General features: G+C 35.9%; 1 pseudogene; it reads left to right on the forward strand.

The window, feature by feature from the left end:
* The first annotated feature begins 11,155 nt into the window (after positions 1–11,155).
* Positions 11,156–11,686, forward strand: LOC149162840 (secreted RxLR effector protein 161 pseudogene; annotated as a pseudogene).
* The last annotated feature ends 8,614 nt before the right edge of the window (positions 11,687–20,300 follow it).

Consider the following 20,300-nt stretch of genomic DNA (forward strand, 5'->3'; position numbering starts at 1 on the left):
AGGAAGTTTGTCTTTTTGCAGACTCCTGAATTATATTCCAAATAGGTGACTTGGGGAAAATTGTCATAACTTTCTCTCTGGGGATTGGATTGAAATTTTGTAAGAAGGTACAGAAAGAGGACAGACTGTAGTTTCCTGTATGTATATTTTAGATCCAGAGGTTGAAACAGTGACTCGTGGCACGTCGTACAAGTTCGCTCTACTGAACTCGTCTATAATCAAGTCACTGTGGGAGATTTTGCTTAACTCTTCCTTGGAGAATCCAATTTGTGTCAGACTGGTGGCATTGGAAAGAGGACACACAGGGCTACTACAGATCGCAATTTTAGAACTTAAATATCCGAAAGTACAGAGTTACAGTCGTTTCAAGATCAAGCTCCTGAAATTAAGAAAAAGCAAGATGAGGAAGTTTGATGGCAAGGATTCGGTAAATTGGATACTTCAGATGGAGCAATATTTTGATCTACATGGTGTACCACTGTTACAAAAGGTATGTATTGCATCTTCATTTAGAACCAGATCAATTTTTATGGTATGAAGGGCTTTGTTCTTGTAAACAAATTGTTACGTGGTCAATTTTCACGGAGGAAATGATAGCACATTATGAGGATACAAAGAGAAACACCTTCTTTAGAGCAACACCACAACAATTGGAAAGAGTAAAAGGGATTTGTGACATAATGGAAAGAAAAATTATGGAAAACAGGAAGCATACCCCTCACAACTATAAATATGGAAGTGTTGTTTCTCCTAGCCTTCCACAACCTACAAGGGTTACACCACAACAATTGGAAGAAAAAAGAGAAAAAGGGCTTTGTTACAATTGTGAAAGAAAATGCACTAAAGGTCATAAGTGTGCTGAGAAGAAATTATTTTACATAGAATATGAAGAGGAGGAAGAAAAGGATCAAGAAACATCAAAAGAAGAAGATATACGCTAGGACCCCACCCCAGAGAAAGAAGAAATGAATCAGACCATATCTTGTAAAGCATTGGCAAGAATTACCATTCCTCAAACTCTCAAGATAGAAGGAAATATCAAGAAGAAAAAGGTGCAAGAAGTGAAAGATCACATCGAGAAAGAAGAAATGAATCCAACCATATCTTGTAATTCATTGGTCGAAATTACCACTCCTCAAACTATCAAGATAGAAGGACATATCAAGAAGAAAAATGTTCAAGAAGTGAAAAATCACATCGAGCATCAAGAAATGAATCCGACCACATCTTGTGAAGGATTGGAAGAAATTACCACTCTTCAAACTCTAGAGATAGAAGGACATATCAAGAAGAAAAAGGTTCAAGTATTGAAAGATCACATCGAGCATCAACAACAAGTTCTCCAACTTTTAAAGGATCACGCCACTTCAGTGCAAAATCGAATGAAACAATAGATAGATCAACATCATAGTGAAAAATGTTTTGATGTAGGTGATTGGGTATTTTTACTACTACATCTCAAGCAAGCTATTTATGAGAAGGAAATTTTGGCAATACTACATGCACTTATAAAATGGTGACCTTACCGAATGGGAAGACTCTTCAAGGATGAGGATGTGGAAGCATTGTTTTGTGCTATTTCTATTATGCAACCATATTGGATAAACGAAGCAAGGTATGAATGGGAGAAGGACGAAGAAGTATGGCCACTTATTCAAAAGTTGCAAAAGATCCCAATTCAAACAATATTGCAAAAAATTGAAGAGGAAGGAAAAATAATATTGGAACCTGGAGCAGTAACAAAAACAAGAACCCGATAGCTACGAAATCGATCAATTTCAGAGTATCTCATCAAGTGGAAGAACTTACCCGCTGAAGATTCCACATGGGAGGACAAGAATTTTATACAGAAGGATCAAGAACTACTCAAGTGTTGAGGACAATGCTTTTTGAAGGAGAGGGGCATGTTAGGCCCTTATACTACTAGTGTAACCCCTTATTGTTATTGGTACAACCCACTTATTATATTGATGTACCCATTTAGTGCCCATATTGTTACTATTGTGCCCCATAGAAGCCCACTATTGTTATTATTGTGCCCTTACATTATTATTGTTATGTTGGATCAGATTATGTTATGACACCTTAGACTCCTATATATAGAAAGGAGGTCTTTTCATTTGTATCATCCAAGAATTGTTCACTTATGTAGTGTAAAGGAGGTTTCCCCCTCAAAGAGGTTGAATTCTAAGGTGTTGATCTATCTTTTCTATCTTTTTCTTGAGCTGGTTTCATAACATGTAGGAAGTTTGTTTAGAATGGAAATGCATATTACAAATCTACACTATCAGATCTATTGTATAAAAGCATAAAAATGTTTGATCAATGGAATTATTTTACTTTAGAAGATAGAGAAGAGTCTCTAGTTCAAGAGTCTTGATTGTCCTTCTACAATCTTTCTTTAATAACATTGCCAAACATCTAAGAAATCAGGAAAGAAATGAAAGCAAGTAAATATTGTTTTTAGTTCAGTTCTTAGCTCATGGAGAAGAGTCTCTTAACTGAGGAGATCTTGGTTGTCCTTCTCACATAAAAACTAGCTACTGAAAGGAAATAAATCTTCACATAAATGTAATCTAGGAAAGCATATAAGAAAGTAAATCTTGTTTCAGTTTAGTCTAGCTCATGGAGAAGAGGCTCCTAAATGAGGAGATCCCGGTTCTCCTTCTCACATAAAAACTAGCTATTGAAAGGAGATAAACAAAACATGGCCATTACATGAATTCATACTGAAATTATCTACAAGTATTTACAACAAATAAATAAGATGAACATCAGAATTAAAATTAGTATATTCACAACATCACTCTACAACAAAGTGTACTTATCTCAGTATGGGGATCCTTCCATTCCTCAATGAGCACACATGAACAACTATCGCACCTTAAGAATCAAACAACACTCATAACTCATGATTTGGAGAAAATGATATTATTCATGTTGAATGAACAATCATAAATCTAATGCTAATGAATAACTGATAACTGTTCTCTCCTTTTTCTTTGAAGGATGCTCCTCTTATTTATAAATGAATTAGGGATATCTAATCAATAAATGTAGATCCCTTAGATATCTACTAGATCCATACTTGTATCAACTTATCCCTAAATATTAGATACAAATCCCATGACACATCAAAATATCCATGATCTTTCTCCTTTGAATATGGTCCACCTCTTGAGTTGAAATTCGAATTTGATCTTGGGAGGCCACATAAGGGTGCCTTGGAAGCTTCCAAATGATCTACACATGTCATCAAACTCAAGCCACTTTTAGGTATAAGCAAATACATGTTATTTCTCTAACTTTTAATCATAAATTCACTCTAAATACATAAAATTAATAACTTTGGAAAATGAAGATATGAACCCATATGGTATTGGAAATATAGAGTTATGTAATGATAATGTGATGAGATGAGGTGACAAAATGAGGATAAAGGTGAAAATGGAGTGAAAATGTATGTTAATTTGGCGGCCCAACATACCCCCCAACTTAAGTTATTGCATGTCCTCATGCAATCTATTGCATTGATTCACTTAATCATGATTTAATCTTTTTGCATTGTCTTGCTTTTATATTGACTTTGATTGATATCGATTTTTTTAACTTCACATAATTTTCTTTTTGACAACTTTGTTCCTTTTTGCAAAGTCTTCTTTCTTAAAAACATTTGATTGCAACATATTATTTTGGTTGGTTCTTGTGTGACAACCAAAATTTGATTAGTATTGGTTCTTGTGTAACAATACTTTCGTTGTTTTTGTGTTGCATCAAAAGACTTTGAAAACATTTAATCAACCATTCATTCTTTGATCATTATTTCCAAAACATGCAACATTTGAATCATAATGCAATAGTAGTTGTTTGGAAAAAGTATGTTGGTTAGGATGACATGTTCATGAAGGACATATATGACATATGAAAGGTGATAATGGGGTATGTATGTGAATATGAGGTATGAAAATGAACATGGTGTAACATTTTCCAAAAATTATAATTTTAGTATTAAAGGAATTGTATGATAAAAAGCTAGAAAAGAACATACCTTTACTTACTTGAGTGGACAAACTGTGTATATGTAGAAAAGTGTAGCTTGTGTTGCAGAATCATGAAATGAAGAATACAAGAATGTGATCTATGTCTTGGTTGCATATATGATGGATGAATTCGCGAATGTGGATCCTTTATTACTGCTACTGAATCTGTTTCAAAATATAACTGTTGAATCTGCTCCTGAATCATATAGTCTTCTTGTCGTCCCATATCGTGGCACAATTCTTTCCATGTGAATAAATGTGTCGATGTCGAACATGGAAAGAAGTCATTGGATTACCGACAATTGATGAATGTCGTTAACCAATGTGAGGCAAACTCACCATTAATGTCAATGAGTGCCAAGGTACCCAAGTACATCTTGGGAAGTGCGAATAGATGAGCGGATGTCGTGGCACTTGCAAGATCCAATAAACAAGGGACATTAATGTATTCCCATTATTCGTTGGCGAGAAGACTTGCCATTAGGGCATGCAAGCCTCAAGGCACTAATGATGACTCTAGTCTTTATCCCAGATAAGGTGCTGAGGTAGATGGGTCAAGACTTGTTGAAAGGTGGGCCTTAAGGAATCCCATATCAATCAATGCGAGTTCGTACAAAATGATTGGTAGGACTATAGATACAAGATGTTATGGTCAAACAATTTTTATGGCAAGGAAAACAAGGAAATGTACAAAGATGGTTGGTTTATTTGTGAGGGAAAAAGATGAACTGAAAAGAAGGAAAAAATGTATGCGACTCAAAAAAAGTAGACATGTATGAGGTCATGATGGATAAGGCAATGAATCAATGGACTTTAACATGGATGACTGATGAGGCTTTGAAGGAGAACTGTGGGTAACATATCATGAAGCAAAAGATTTCTCTGTAGCGACAAATGTCACAACATTTGTAATTAACTCCTTCAAGCTTCCAATAATGAATGTGATTTCGAGAAATCACATCAGAATGGACTTGAATCATCGCGCACCTGTAAAAGCTCAGTACAAATGCTGCATGAAAATTGTGAGAGCTTTTTGAAGGACATAAAATGCAACTATAAATGCTAACAACAAAATAAAATAAAATAAAATTTACCTGTGCCTTTGCGTGCAAGTTTCTTTGAAGTAACTCCAAGAAAGTATAAATTGTTTTCAAGAGTTATGAACCTCCATTTGTAAAAATTTTAATTTTATTTATTTATTTTTTATTGTTTTTGATGTTTATTTGTTTTGATTTTTGTTGTTGTTGTTGTTTTTTTCAAACTAAAATTTAAAATTAAAATTTGTTTTGGATTATTATTAAAAGAAATAATAATAATAATAAAAAAATCACAAAAGTTTGTTTTGTATTGTTTTGATTTTTTAAATTTATTTTTTAATTTTTTAACAACAAGTGCAAGAATATGTGAAAAGGTGAATAAAAAAAATCTTTACAACTAAATGGCATCAAAAATAAAAATATTAAAAATTAAATGGCATATAAAATAAAAATCTAAATAAGGGCTCCACGGTGGGCACTTCTCTTCACACTCATGTCAGCATCTTCCTTTGACCGATGCAACACATTCTTCGACAGAACTATTCCTTTGACTGGTGCAACGCATTCTTCAACCTAACTAAGCATCATTGCAATGCAAATTTCAGAAATTTATTATCTTTCCATTCTTCAATGCACCTGTTTTTGTGTATGGTCATGCAGTGATATCGTTGACTTTGGAAAACCATCTATCTTCATATAGCTCATCTGGAAGCTTCCAGACAATGCACATATATGCAAATTAAACGACTTTGGAATGCCTCTCTATAGCTCTGCACCATCGCATCTAATAGTAATGATAAGATCAAACTTTAAATCGTGCGTAATTGTATACAACTACCTGCATCTGCCTAGCAACTTGATCCTGAGCAGAATCCAATGGTCATGCCGTTGATATTTGTTCAGTATAGGATCCAAGAAATTAAAAAAAAAACACAATACCTCCCTCATAATGGTGGACTACGGAATCAAGATCTTCGAAATCGGGTAAAATCTGATTTGGAGATCACAGGTAATCCAAGAGGCCAACTTTACTGTGAAAATGAATATTTTTCTCTAATTAAGTTGAATGGATGCCTAGAAAAACTAAGGGCGGTAAACCGCTATTTTTCCCGACTCACTTTGCTCATTATATGTCTATGAACAGACTGCAACCTTAGGAATAATTTTGTTCGTTAATAGCGTAAAGATAAATCTAGGAAAACACCCAGTCCGATGTATTTGAGCAATGGGAAACCTTTGACTCACCGGATGTGAGCTAATCACGTTTGAATTTGAATCTAATTCTACGTTTGACAGAATGGTGTTGGTGCATTCACTTCCCCGTAGCCTTGGCAATTTAACGAAGAGCTTCAGTCAGGTCGCGAGGTCGAAACAGGTGTGGTTGGTCATCAGTAGAAAGTCTCTCCATTCTGTAGATGTGCATGGCACATTGACGGTCTCGTGGTTTGGCTCCAACAAAGATTTCAATGAAGGGAAATAATTGACCAGGCTAGGAGGCAAGGGAGATAGGGGGTGGATTTGTTCTTGTAAAAGTGATAAAGTCTTTGAAGAGAAGGTAGGATTATTCTCAGGGATTTTTCATGTTGCCAGGGCTCATTAAAAGAAACTCACCCATGATGAAAATTCACTAAAATCCGCCACACCAGCAATCTTTTCCACGATGGTCACCACTCCAAAAACACAGCAGCAGCGTTGCCAGTGCGCCAGCTCCACTGATCTGTTGTTGTGCATTGCTAACTCACCAGCAACAGCGTCCATGCCTCAGAATGCATCATACTTTACCTCAAAAGATACCCATATGGTTAGATCTCTTTATTGTTTTTTTCATTTTTTTGTTTTTTTTTTCTTAAACTAAAATGGTTTTATTTTGTAAAAAATAAAAACTAAGATAAATGAATTAAACTTTATATATTTTTTTAATTTTATGTTGTTATTTTTTTTTAATTAATTTTTTTTTTTTAATTTTTATTTATTTATTTTGTATTTTTTTTCTAAAAACTAAAAATTTAGAAAAATGAAATTTATTTTGTATTGTTTTTTTTAAACTAAAATTTAAATTTCTATTCCAATTAAGAAATTAAATTTATTTCTAATGATTTTATTTTTACAAATTGAATTTCATTCTTTTTATTTTTTATTTCTAAATTGAATTTTATTCTACTTTATTTTTATTTTTATTTTTTATATTGTTTTAAAATTGAAATCTTTTAAAAAGAATTTAAATTTTATTCTAACCCTAAAACAATATAATTTTTTTTTATTGATTTAGGATGACTTTTTAGCAAATGGAGACAAGTATATTGCAATCCTGAAAACATTTATAAATGTTGTACTTTTTGATCCTCGAGATTGTGCAAAGACGCAGGAGGAGAGCATACTTATTCAAACTGAAAATATCATCCTACCTATTCTATGCTAATTGAATTACAAACTATTACGTGTAATTAAATTTCCAATGTAACCATTCACACAATAGTAGTAAAAATTTTGCAAATTTAAAATGAAAATATACAAGGATGATCGAATCTAGTTTTTGTGAGTGTGATTTAATGAAATAAAAATAAAATCGATCTAACCTCGTACTTGTTTGAAACCATCGAAACCACTTGTTGATAAGGCTTTCATAGGCGTGATTTCCACTCTAATTAAGATCATGCTACAACTTCTCTTCGTCCTCCTCAATCTCCTATTCAAATAATTGTTCATCATCAGATATATAGGATTCTTTGAATGCTAATTCATTGTTTTCTTCTAGAGGAGTAGTTAAACTTTTGGCTGCTATCAAGGTTTCTTCTTCCCAAGAAGAAGAGATCCTGACTCTTGCTAGGATCTAGTGAATTGTTCCAAACTTATACTCATAGTTCTTCCATATATACATATGTTTTTATTGTGTTTTTTTTTTTTTTTTTTTTTTTGTGAATGTGGGTTTTTTATTTGTTTTCTATTTCTATGTTTTTTTTATATGAGAATAAACTTAAATGAAAATTCCTAAATGCAATTAACCCTGAATGATCCTAAATAAAAATTCTTCCTAAACAATCTTCCTAACTAGCTTACATTTAAGTTTTCTTCCCTCGCAACGACACCAAAATGTTTTCGTAAACTTAGAAACAAACCAAAATATATGGGACCTCAGATGAAACAGGTGTAGGAAGTTTGTTTAGAATGGACATTCATATTACAAATCTAAACTATCAGATCTATTTTATAAAAGCATAAAAATGTTTGATCAATGGAATTATTTTACTTTAGAAGATAGAGAAGAGTCTCTAGTTCAAGAGTCCTGATTGTCCTTCTACAATCTTTCTATAATAATATTGCCAAACATCTAAGAAAGCAGGAAAGAAATGAAAGTAAGTAAATATTGTTTTCAGTTCAGTTCTTAGAGTCTTCTGACTGAGGAGATCTTGGTTTTCCTTCTCACATATAAACTAGCTGCTAAAAGGAAATCAATCTTCACATAAATATAATCTAGGAAAGCATATAAGAAAGTAAATCTTGTTTCAGTTTAGTCTAGCTCATGGAGAAGAGGCTCCTAACTGAGGAGATCCCGGTTGTCCTTCTCACATAAAAACTAGCTATTGAAAGGAGATCAACAAAACATGGCCATAACATGAATTCATACTGAAATTATCTACAAGTATTTACAACAAAGAAATAAGATGAACATCAGAATTAAAATTAGTATATTCACAACATTACTCTACAACAAAGTGTACTTATCTCAGTATGGGGATCCTTCCATTCCTCAATGAGCACACATGAACAACTATCACACCTTAAGAATCAAACAACACTCATAAATCATGATTTGGAGAAAATGATATTATTCATGTTGAATGAACAATTATAAAGCTGATGCTAATGAATAATTGATAATTGTTCTCTCCTTTTTATTTGAAGGATGCTCCTCTTATTTATACGTGAATTAGGGATATCTACTCAATAAATGTAGATCCCTTAAATATCTACTAGATCCATACTTGTCTCAACTTATCCCTAAATACTAGATACAAATCCCATGACACATCAAAATCTCCATGATCTTTCTCCTTCGAATATGGTCCACCTCTTGAGTTAAAATTCGAATTTGATCTTGGGAGGCCACATAAGGGTGCCTTGGAAGCTTCCAAATGATCTACACATGTCATCAAACTCAAGCCACTTTTAGGTATAAGCAAATACATGTTATTTCTCTAACTTTTAACCATAAATTCACTCTAAATACATAAAATTAATAAATTTGGAAAATGAAGATATAAACCCATATGGTATTGGAAATATAGAGTTATGTAATGATAATGTGATGAGATGAGGTGACAAAATGAGGATAATGTGAAAATGGGGTGAAAATGTATGTTAATCTGGCGGCCCAACACTCTTGATTACAAATGAGGCTCAACTTAATATTAGTACTATAAAAACTTATAACGGGGGAGAATACACTTCACATGTTTTTGAAAAATATTTGCAAGAGAATGGCATCAAACATCAGACCACAATACCATATAATGCACAACAAAATGGTGTTGCAGAATGAATGAACAAAAATTTGCTTGATATGTTAAGGTCAATGATGTTTTTGAAGAATGTAAAATTGGTGTTTTGGGGAGAAGAAGTGCTCTGTGCAGCATATATTAGAAATCGATGTCCTTCCTCTGTGATCAACAACATAACTCCATATGAAATGTGGTATAATCGTCTTCCTGTTGTGAAGCATTTCCGAATTTTCGGTTCTCAATGTTATGCTTTGATTCCTAAACAACAGAGGAATAAGTTGACTGAATGAAGATTTAGGAATAAGTTGAGTGAATGAAGCAGAAAATGTATTTTTTTAGGATATTCTATGACTTCTAAGGCATACCGATTCTATGATGAAGAGAACAAGAAGTTTATTTTGTCAAGAGATGTAATTTTTCTTGAAACTGATAAAGATACCCTCACTGTTAATAGACAACTTAATCAGATAGAAAATTTTGTGCCTCAAAAGTTTTATTATGAATTAGATCATATACTTCCACATCTTGAAGGGGAGATACCTATATTAGATCAGTTTGTGGAGTTTCCTTCTGTGGAGTTTCCTAATTCTGTTGTTGGTGAGAAATTGGTTGATGCAAGCATTTCTACAGACATGAAAGGGACAGAAATGGCAAGAACTGAGGCAAATGAAGAAGATGAGCAACTTCCTACACAACCTTTGTGAAGATCATCCCGTATTTGAAAATTTCCGAAGAAATATGATGAGTTTAAGACTGGAAGTTCCTCAGGTAACTATTCTCATTGTGAATTTAACTTTTTTGTGGATTGTGAACCTACTTGTTTTGAAGAAGCTACTAGTTATGATCAGTGGAAAGATGCAATGCAAAAGGAATATGATGCTCTCATAAAAAATGGCACATGGAGGCTGGTGGATCCCCCTGTTGGTATCAAACCTATTGGTTGCAAATGGATTCATAAAACTAAGTATAAAATTGATGGTTCACTAGACAAACACAAGGCAAGACTTGTAGCGAAGGGATATGCATAAAAACAGGGTATTGACTATATAGAGACATTTGCTCCTACAGCTAAATGGGGCACTACTAGATCTTTTTTTGCTATTGTAGCTTAGAAAGAATGAAAAATTCATCATATGGATGTCAAAATTGCTTTTTTAAATGGAGATTTGAAAAAAGATGTTTATATGTTTCAGCCAGAAGGATTTTTCATTAAAGGGAAAGAACAAAAGGTTTGCAAACTAATGAACTCTTTGTATGGCTTGAAACAAGGACCATGAGCATGATATGAGAAAATAATTGAACATCTTCTAAAGTTAAACTATAAACATTTTGACCTAGATGATGAACTATTTTCATTAAGACAGTTGGTAGATCAGTTGTATATGTTGATGATTTGATGATCATAGGAAACCATGATGAATATCCATAATCTATTAAGAAGGAATTGAGAAAGGTTTTTGATAGGACAGATTTAGGTTTACTTCATTATTATCTTGGAATTGAAGTTGATCAAATACCACAACATATTTTCATCTCTTAGAAGAAATATGTTGGTAAGTTATTGAACAGATATAGTATGATGGATTGTAATCCTGTTGCTACTCCAATGGAACAGAATTTGAAACTCACTTCAGAAGAAGGCAAACCATTTGAAGGTCCAACAAAGTACAGGCAACTTGTTGGAAGTTTGATTTATTTATCTATTACTTGTCCTGACATAACCTTTGTTGTTGGAATATTTTCCAGATTTATGCATCATCCTTGTGAGGGGCATTGGGTAGCAACAAAAAGAGTTTTGAAATATTTCAAAGGAATCCAAACTTATGACATCAAATACTCCAAAGTTTCAGACTTCCATCTTTCTGGTTATTCAGATTTTGATTTTGATGGAGATAAGGAGAATGGACTCTCTACTTCTAGTTATTTTATGAATCTTGGATCAGCAGCCATTAGTTGGAGATCACGCAAGAACTTTGTCCTTGCTGATTCTACCACCAAAGCCGAATATGTTACAACAGCTCAAGCCACTAAGGAAATCATTTGGCTTCGGAAAATACTTGAAGATTTGAAGGAGAAACAAAAAGCTTCAACTCTATTTGTCGACAACTAAACTGCAATTCAATTGGCCAAGAATCCAAAGTTTAATGATTGAACTAAACATATCAACACCAAGTATCATTTGATTCGACATCATGTAGAGGCTGAAACAAGTCATCTGACACATTGTCCTACTTCAGAACAAATTGCAGATATTTTTTTTTTTGTTTTTATTTATTTTTTATTTTATTTTATTTTATTTTCAGGGGGGAAGGGCATCCCCACTGAAGAAGCAACATATACAATATATACATCATCTGTACATCAAAATTGATACCAACATCAGTTGCGCACAGGGAACTTAGCATACCGACGGAGCGGCGAACACAATGTTACAAATAGTTGCAAAGCAGCGGATCATGCAACCATGAATCGAACCCCGGTGAGGGGGCCACAAACGGACCGTCCCGACCACCGGGCCAAATGACCACATGCAAAAGATGTTAAATCGGGCTTGCCCTCAAATTGCAGATATTTTTACCAAAGCATTAGGACGTGAAAATTTTAAAAAGTTTAGATCTTTACTTGGCATGTCAGAGATCCCTTCAGATTAAGGGGGGAAATGTTAAACTAATCCTTCATTGTTTTTTGTACAGTCTAGGATTAGTTAGTATTTTTTCAGTTTTTCCCGTAAAGAGGAGATATCTAGACATAACCATCTTCTCTGTTTTTTTCCTTATCTTTGGTGATGAATAACATACGTTTGGTCTTGTCTTGGTAAATTCCATTCTAAGCCTAACACTTATCATGCACAAAAGAAGGTTATTTTATGATGGGATTCCTTCATGTCATTCACATTGAAACCAATATATCAAGTGATCTAATGCATGATAAAGTGGATCTCAGAAGTTGATATTTTCTAGCCTTTTCTTCTACATTAAAGTTAACACTCAGGAAAACCAGAAAGCCTGTACTTACTCAATACAAATATAGTCATCATAGAAACCATTAAGTACTTGAAGATTTGTACTTACTCGATACAAATATACTCATCATAGAAACCATTAAGTACTTGAAGATTTGTCATCAGGACTATCAACATTTCTATCAAAATAAGTGGGGAAAAGAGAACGTGATAAGTTATGATCTGAAGTTGAGGAGGTTCCTTTCTGAGACTGGAGGATTCCTCTTTTGCATTCTGCCAACTTCTTTACAAACTTGATCCAACATGTTTGTGAAGTCCCTTACAATCACAAAAATACGAAAGGGATGTGCTTCCTCCTTTGCTGCATCACCATGAAAATACTTGGTGATTTCCTTCACATGAGAGAAGACTCTTGCTTCTTCGCCTTGTATCTGACTGATCTCCTCTTCAGCCTGCTGCAGAAATGATCCCATAGACTGGTGAAAGATACCTTCTAGCACGTCCTTACTTGCATTTTCATCCCTTTTCTGGTGAGTAAACTCCATTTGCAAAAATGACTTCACCTTTGCAAGCCTTCTAGCAAGTTTTGACACAGAACTAACCAAAGAATGTGAGTCTATTGCAGCTGCCTTTTTTACATTGCATAAATCAACGCTCAAGTTTTCAATAACCTGCAAACCAAGTGTTCTATAGTAGTCTTCTCTATCCTTAGAACTCTCATTTTCACCGCCACTTCTAGAATAAGCTTGACCATCACCACACTGGAAGTAATGCTAGAGACGGACTAAGGACCAACATATGCGGCATGTGTTCTAAAATAGTCTTATCTATCCTCAGAACTCTCATTTTCACTGCTTATATGATAAGTTTGACCATCTACAACATTGGGAGTAGTAGTAGAGCTAGATTGTTGAGCAGCACGTGCAACACGCAGACCTTCTGCTCTTACAATCTCTTGAACAACGAAATGTAATAAGGTTGTCTTGCCATCTATACCTTTGACATCTGCTAATTTGAGAAGGGTGTCAAGCTTAAAAGCTCGAGCTCCCCCACGATAGGTACCAACATTCATGCGATTACCTGTTTTCAGAACAACTTCTAGCAACTTTAGGAACAAACGACTGCTCTTCAGTTCTTTACATGCTGCCTGTAACAGGAAATGAACAGTATCATTCTTATATGTTCTTGTATTCTTAAAATTTATATCTAGAAAGATCCTTTTATGCATCAATCAAGGCCAGCTAATTAAAAATAATAAACAGTGAAGCAAATTTACCTCCAATATCTCGTATGATTCTCTAATATAACTAACTTCCTCTCTGAATTTTTCCCTGTACCAAATTGCATCAAATCGTTTAAAGGCAAGGGGAATATTCAACAATGCCTTAACAAATAGCTCTGCTGGACCAAGCTCAGAAATTTCACCGTTATAATCTTTCAATTTAGTTTCTTCCTCTTCGGTTGGTGCCATATTTATAAGTGTCTCCAGAAGCTGAGGACTTAAGCCTTCACCTGTACTCCACACGCGGGAACAATGTCAACAATTAAAAATAAGTCACTAACCCGTACCAGAATAACTACAAAGCCTTCGTGCTTAGTGGCATTACACCGAATAGATAAATTCACTCCAAGTAATTTTCTTTGTTTAGATAGGAAAAACTACTTAGAATCACCATGCAATGAGAAACGTACAATGATGAATGGAAATATGACAAGAGAAATAAAGAGAAGAACTGATAAGACAACAATATCAGAAAAAAGTAGTTGGAATGTAAAATTCCAGGCATACACTTATTATGTCAGTTGTACGATAACAATTATATATTTAAAACTTACTCTAGGTAGATAAAAACAATAAGAATAAATAATAATCCCACAACTTAGATAGTAAAGCCAAGTGAAAAAAACTAAGACGCTTAAAAGCCAACTCTGGAGCACTGGTAGGAAAAGAATAACAAAAATATGAGATGAGATTAAAAAAACTGCATGGATGTTGTTAACACTCAGGTTGTCCTTAAGCTCCGGAAAGGATACGGCCGAGGTAACCACAAACCAACTTTGGACTGTAGGTTCTAGCCCACCTGCAGTCAGAGAGGGCTCTCTCTTTATGGTTTAGCTTTGTTGAGGGGGATTTTAGGCTAGTTATTGAGTTCAGGTTTTTGTTGGTGTTTTGGTGGGAAGATTGATGTTTTCAGGTAAAGAGGCAGGTATAGTGTGAGAGTTTCAAACCATTGGGCATGGAGTCAAAGAGTAGGACTGTTGGTGCGTTTTCTCGGTCACAAGAGGAATAAGGAGCAAGGTAGCTGCACATAGAGCAATGATTCAGGTTAATAGGATGGAAAGAATGCTAAGGGATGAGAGGCAATTAAGAATCTCTCAATCAGCTTAACAGAGAGGCGAATGAGCTATATCTAAGAGCAGTAAAGAATCCCTAGATAACTGTCAAACACATGTGAATTAGGGTAAATATGAGCCACAAGGAATTCATATTCATGTCCAATTCAGTTCAGATGAAAAAAACATAAAGAAACAACAGAAATTGAGCCTAGAGTGTAGTTAAACAAGTTCTAAGCTAATATTTCTTTCTACTATTTAGATGGTGAAACGATGAGAACAAAGGTAAGAAGCACTTATTGAGCCATGTTGCAGCACAAGAATTCCACATTCACTTCCTCATATCATTAGACACAAAGCAGACAGTCATTTCCCCAATCTCTTCAACAGTCTTTGATTAAGTAAAATGTATCAGGAATACAGTGCGAGTCTCTAGTGAAAATTATCAATCGACGAACCCTTGAAACAATACAGAGGGTGGTATATATAGAAAAAATTCTCCAAAATTGTTTATTACAACTTTAACCTAAATAGGTCTGAAAGTAAAAGATTACTTTAACCTAAACCTATCAGGAATAAATGCAAGAAAATATCTATGGGCTGTACTGAGGGCAGCCGTATCAAAATTGAATTAATGCGTTGTCCTCGGTGGCTTGTGCAGTGCTTTAACTGTGATTTGAGAGCTGTGATGGGCTTACACCATCTGATTTGACTTTGCTAGAGGCCATTCAATGTTGACCTGCTTTGGGAACTAAAGATTTCCATTAAAAATTTAACTGATACTCTTTGACAAATGAATCGGGCCGGTTCTCTCCTTCGCTGTGGGTCAAATCAAAATTTAATGGCCGCTGTTCGGCCCTCTTTTTCCTTTAGAACTATCTTTTGATCCTTTTTGCATGCCTCGCGAAGAAAAACGAGTCATTTGGTGCCTTTTGGGCTTGCTGGGGGCTGCACAATTAGGGGCTTTCCACTTCGGCCCATTTCCCATAGCCATGCACGATTAGCGCTAGGCGCTAATTGCACGTGAAAAACTGCCTCAAAATTTGAATCTGGGCTTCCTAAGCACGATTTTCGCCTCTTGCGCCAAAAACTGATGATGACATCAGCATGAAGTCAGCGGGTGGGACCATGGTACGGCGGGTGACGTGGGAGGATGACGTCAGCAGGGTGACGTCAGCATGTACGGTGGATGACGTGGCAGGGACACGGTGGCAGCGACGTGGCAAGGGTGACTCGGCAGGAGGCCGACATGTGCAGATGACGTGGTAGTGTCCTGGTGCGGTCGTCAGGGGGAGGGACAAAAGGCGGTTTGTGGTTTTCATTGGACCGCCTTTTGTACGAGGGCGGTAACTGTGAGAGCAGCTTCGATGCAATCACAGGTGGACGCGCGTCCTTCTGTACGACGGAAAAACCGCCAAGCCATCAGGTGCTAAAGGTCGGGCGACGAGATGGCTCCGAAATCGCCGAGAGCCGTCGGATCTGGGAGTGGCGGATCAGAGGGTTGAAGGGAGACGGAGTTGGCAGCAAGTTTATATGGGGGATCTACGCGAATATTCGGATCTTCATAAATGCCGCGGGGAGGGTTAAACTTTGGTTTTGTGGGTTTTATGAGTTTGTATAAGTGGGGGAGAACCAGACTTAATGTTTTATTAAGACCTTTAAACATTATCTTTGTGCAAATGATTGCGGAGGGGTAAAGTTACAGGGTTTTGAGGACAGTGAGGTGGGTAAAGGTTCTTGGTCTAACCAGAGGTTTAGACCAATCCCAGTTTTATAACACGGATGGGTTCATAATAGTCCCAGGTGGACTACTATGTCCCAAGACTGAAAAAATACATAGCTATAGTGCTACAAGGTGGGATATGTACATAGGGGAGTTATTAACATAGATTTAGTAGGGGAAGGGGAAAACAGATGGGGATTTACATAATAGAGTCAGTAGTTAATATGAAGATGATGAGAAAGTGATAAGTTAAGGAACCTTAGGATAATTTGGGGGAATAGAACTTTGTAAAAGAAGAATGGAAATCCTTGAGTGAGGCAGATCTTCACCAAGGCCAATGTTATGGAACATGATGAGACTAAGAGGCTCAAGCAGATCTTGACCTCTTTGGGAAAATTAATGAGTGATTTGGGGAATAAGAAGAAAGGGGAGTTAGTTATGTCCAGTTTGAGTTCCTCTAGATGAAAAATTGCATCATGATTGTGATCTGAAAAGATAGAACACTTAGAAACACAAAATTGATCATGGATCATCATTCTGCTACCTCAGAAACTACCTACCCAGCCTACTTTCCTAACATTTTTTCTTCCTTTTGGTTTGGGTGCACTTAGACTTGCAGACCCAGGTTTACAATTTTTCTTTTGATTGCCTTCCTATCTAAATCTACACTTGTTTCTGCCAAGGGACTAGATTAAGCGATTGGGCTCCTTTGATTCTCTACCTATTTGCAAATCTGCCAAGATTAAGCTGTTTGGACAGATATCATTCTCTATATTCTAAAACAAGAAATCGAAACCTAGGGAGACCAAGGTTAAGCTGTTTGGCCCTCCCTTTTGTAGAATATTCTTTTTAAAAATGGTTAAGTCATCAAAATTGGAATGCAGCAGTGGCATTTGGACTAGCACACTTCATGGCTTCTTCTTTGGTCTCTTCTGGAAATATGGAACATTGCAGCATGCAAAGTATGACATATTTGGCATGTAAAATGTCAATCATGAAAAATGAACACCTTTCACAACAAGAGGCTAACAGTGGCTCCACTTGGGGATGGATTTTCCTTGTGAAAAGCCAAGAACAGCAGGTCAGACTGCCTTGATCTTCTGTGGTTGTTGTGGATTGAAGGAACTTCTTTATGTTGGCTGTTAGATAATGGAAACTTTGTAATATGAACAACCTTATCCTTAACTGAAATATTGTGAAATTCATAGCACTGCCTGCTTTCTTCTGCGTGCTTGCTATTATGTAGAATGCTGCTTGAGCATTGCCTTTGAAACATTCTCAAAACATGGATCAAACTGATGTGTTTTCTTTACTTTTGCTTTGACCAAGGGTGCTGATATGAAACTAAAAAACTCCTCTGTTTTGATATTTTTGACTGAAGACTGCAAACAACTCCCCTTTACCATGAATTGTTGTGGTGTGACTGTGCCACTCTTGCTGTTTTGTTGAAATTAGTACAGAGACAGAGCTTTTAAAACTGGAACACTTGTATTGGTTGTGTCTCCACAAGATTTATTGCTGCTCCTCTAATATTAAGAAAAATAAAACAAAACATTGATATATACAAATATTACTGTACAAAAGATATATACAAAGCTGCACTGTATCCCTTAAAAGGGATCATGGTAATGTTTTAGCACACAACCATTGATAGGGCCTTCTTCAGCAGAACTATCCTCTACAGATTTGAGAAAATAAGTGTTATTTCCCTGAATAATAGAAATAACAGATGGCCCTTTCCATAAAAAATCAAACTTTGCATGTTTGCCCTTGTCTTCTCTTCGTGAGTCCCACCTTAGAACTTTGTCACCAATGTAGAAATCCTTAGCTTTAATTCTCTTATCAAACATCTTTTTGCGTTTTTCTTGCAAAATTTGAGCTCTGTCATAAACTTGCTCTTTGGTTTGCTGAAGATGAATGGTCTGAGTAATTCTTCTTTGAATATCATTTGGTTCAGCCTGAATCTCCTGTAACAGCTTAATAGTAGGAATGCCCAAGGATGAAGGAGATCTAGCCTCCTTATCATATACTAGCTCATAAGGGCTCATCCCAATGGACCTCTTTGTTGAAAGTTTGTCTGCCCATAGGGCATTTACCAACTTTTTGTGCTAGTTCTTCTTGTTCTTTTCTAGCACTTTCTTTATGATGTTGATGAGGCTCTTGTTGGAGGATTCGGCCAAGCCATTGCCTTGAGGGTAATAGGCTGTAGAGTGGCCCAAGGTAGTATGAAATTGGTGGAAAAAATTGATCATCTTTTTGGACTTAAAGGTAGCGTCATTTTCAGCGATGATTTTCTCAGGGCAGCCAAATCTAGAAAGGATATTGCACTCAAGGAATTGGATAATGATGGTGTCATCTGCTTGCCTACAGGGAATGGCTTCAACCCACTTAGTGAAATAGTCGGTGGCAGTTAGGATCCATTTGTGGTGGCCTGAGGAAGAGGGATGGATTTCTCCAATGAAGTCAAGACCCCATTGTTGAAAAGGCTTTTCGGTTGAGATGGGTTTCAAGGGCAAGGGTGACATCTTTCTTCTGCCCTCAAAGATTTGGCATTTGTGACATGACATGGCAAACTTCTTTACATCTGCAAAAAGAGAGGGCCAATAGAAACCAGCCCTTAAGATTTTATCAGCAGTGGACTTCCAATATAGATGTCCTCCACAGTCACCTGCATGGAATTCTTTCATGACATTGTTAGTTTCACTCATAGTTAAACAATTAAGCAATATACCTTCATGATTTCTCCAAAATAATGCACCGTCTATGACACAAAACCTTAAGGCCTTCATTTTCAAAAATCTTTTCTTCGTTCTGGACAATCCTGGTGGAGCAAACAGGTTTAACAGTACAAAACATATATCAGCGTACCATGGAGATTGCAAAAAGGTCTCACCGATCTGTGGAGTCACCAGCTCTTGTTCATTGTCCAGCTGGTTAATGTCTAAGGCTTGAAAGTTTGTTTCGGACATCAGTTTGGCTAAACCTTGTCCCTTTATCAGCTTGGTTGGTTTAATTTCTATGTCATACTCAAGGATGTTTGCCATCCACTTGCCTCTGTTGCCTTCTAATCCCTCTTGGGTTAGTATGTCTTTTACAACAACATTTGGGACATAAGCAATCACATGTGAATATAAAATGTACACTCTGAAATCCTTGATGGCCTTAACGAGTGCATAGTCCTGCTTTTCCATGATTGGGTACTTCAAAGGGGTGTCTCTTAAGGCTCGGCTGAAAAATGCAATCGGCTTTTCAGCTCCCTATTCATCCTTTTGCAAAAGGACAGCAGCTATAGTATGATCAGATGCAAAAGAAAAAATGATAAAATCTTTGTCAAATTGTGGGCTGGTGAGGACAGGGGTTTGGGTTAAGGCCGATTTGATACTCTCAAATGCTTGCTTGGTTTCAAGAGACCATTTTACCTTGCAATCCTTTTTTAACATATTTCTTAACAGCCGTATCAGTTCAGCTAGATTTGGGATAAATCTTCTTAAGAAGTTGATTTTTCCAAGGAATGCTTGTAGCTCTTTTATGTTTCTGGGATATGGGATTTGGAGGATGGCTTGGATTCTTTCAGGATCTATTCTAATCCCATCTTTTGATATGATGTGGCCAAGTAGTTTGCCTTCTTCAAGGCCAAACAGGGACTTCTTGGGATTTAAGGAAATGCCATATTTCCTACAAGTTATGAATATTTGCCTCAAGTGC

This window comes from Pinus tabuliformis, chromosome 5_2 (assembly GCF_031772625.1).
Source record: "Pinus tabuliformis cultivar Carrire ecotype Pingquan chromosome 5_2, CPIR1, whole genome shotgun sequence".
Classification (NCBI taxonomy): Eukaryota; Viridiplantae; Streptophyta; class Pinopsida; order Pinales; family Pinaceae; genus Pinus; species Pinus tabuliformis.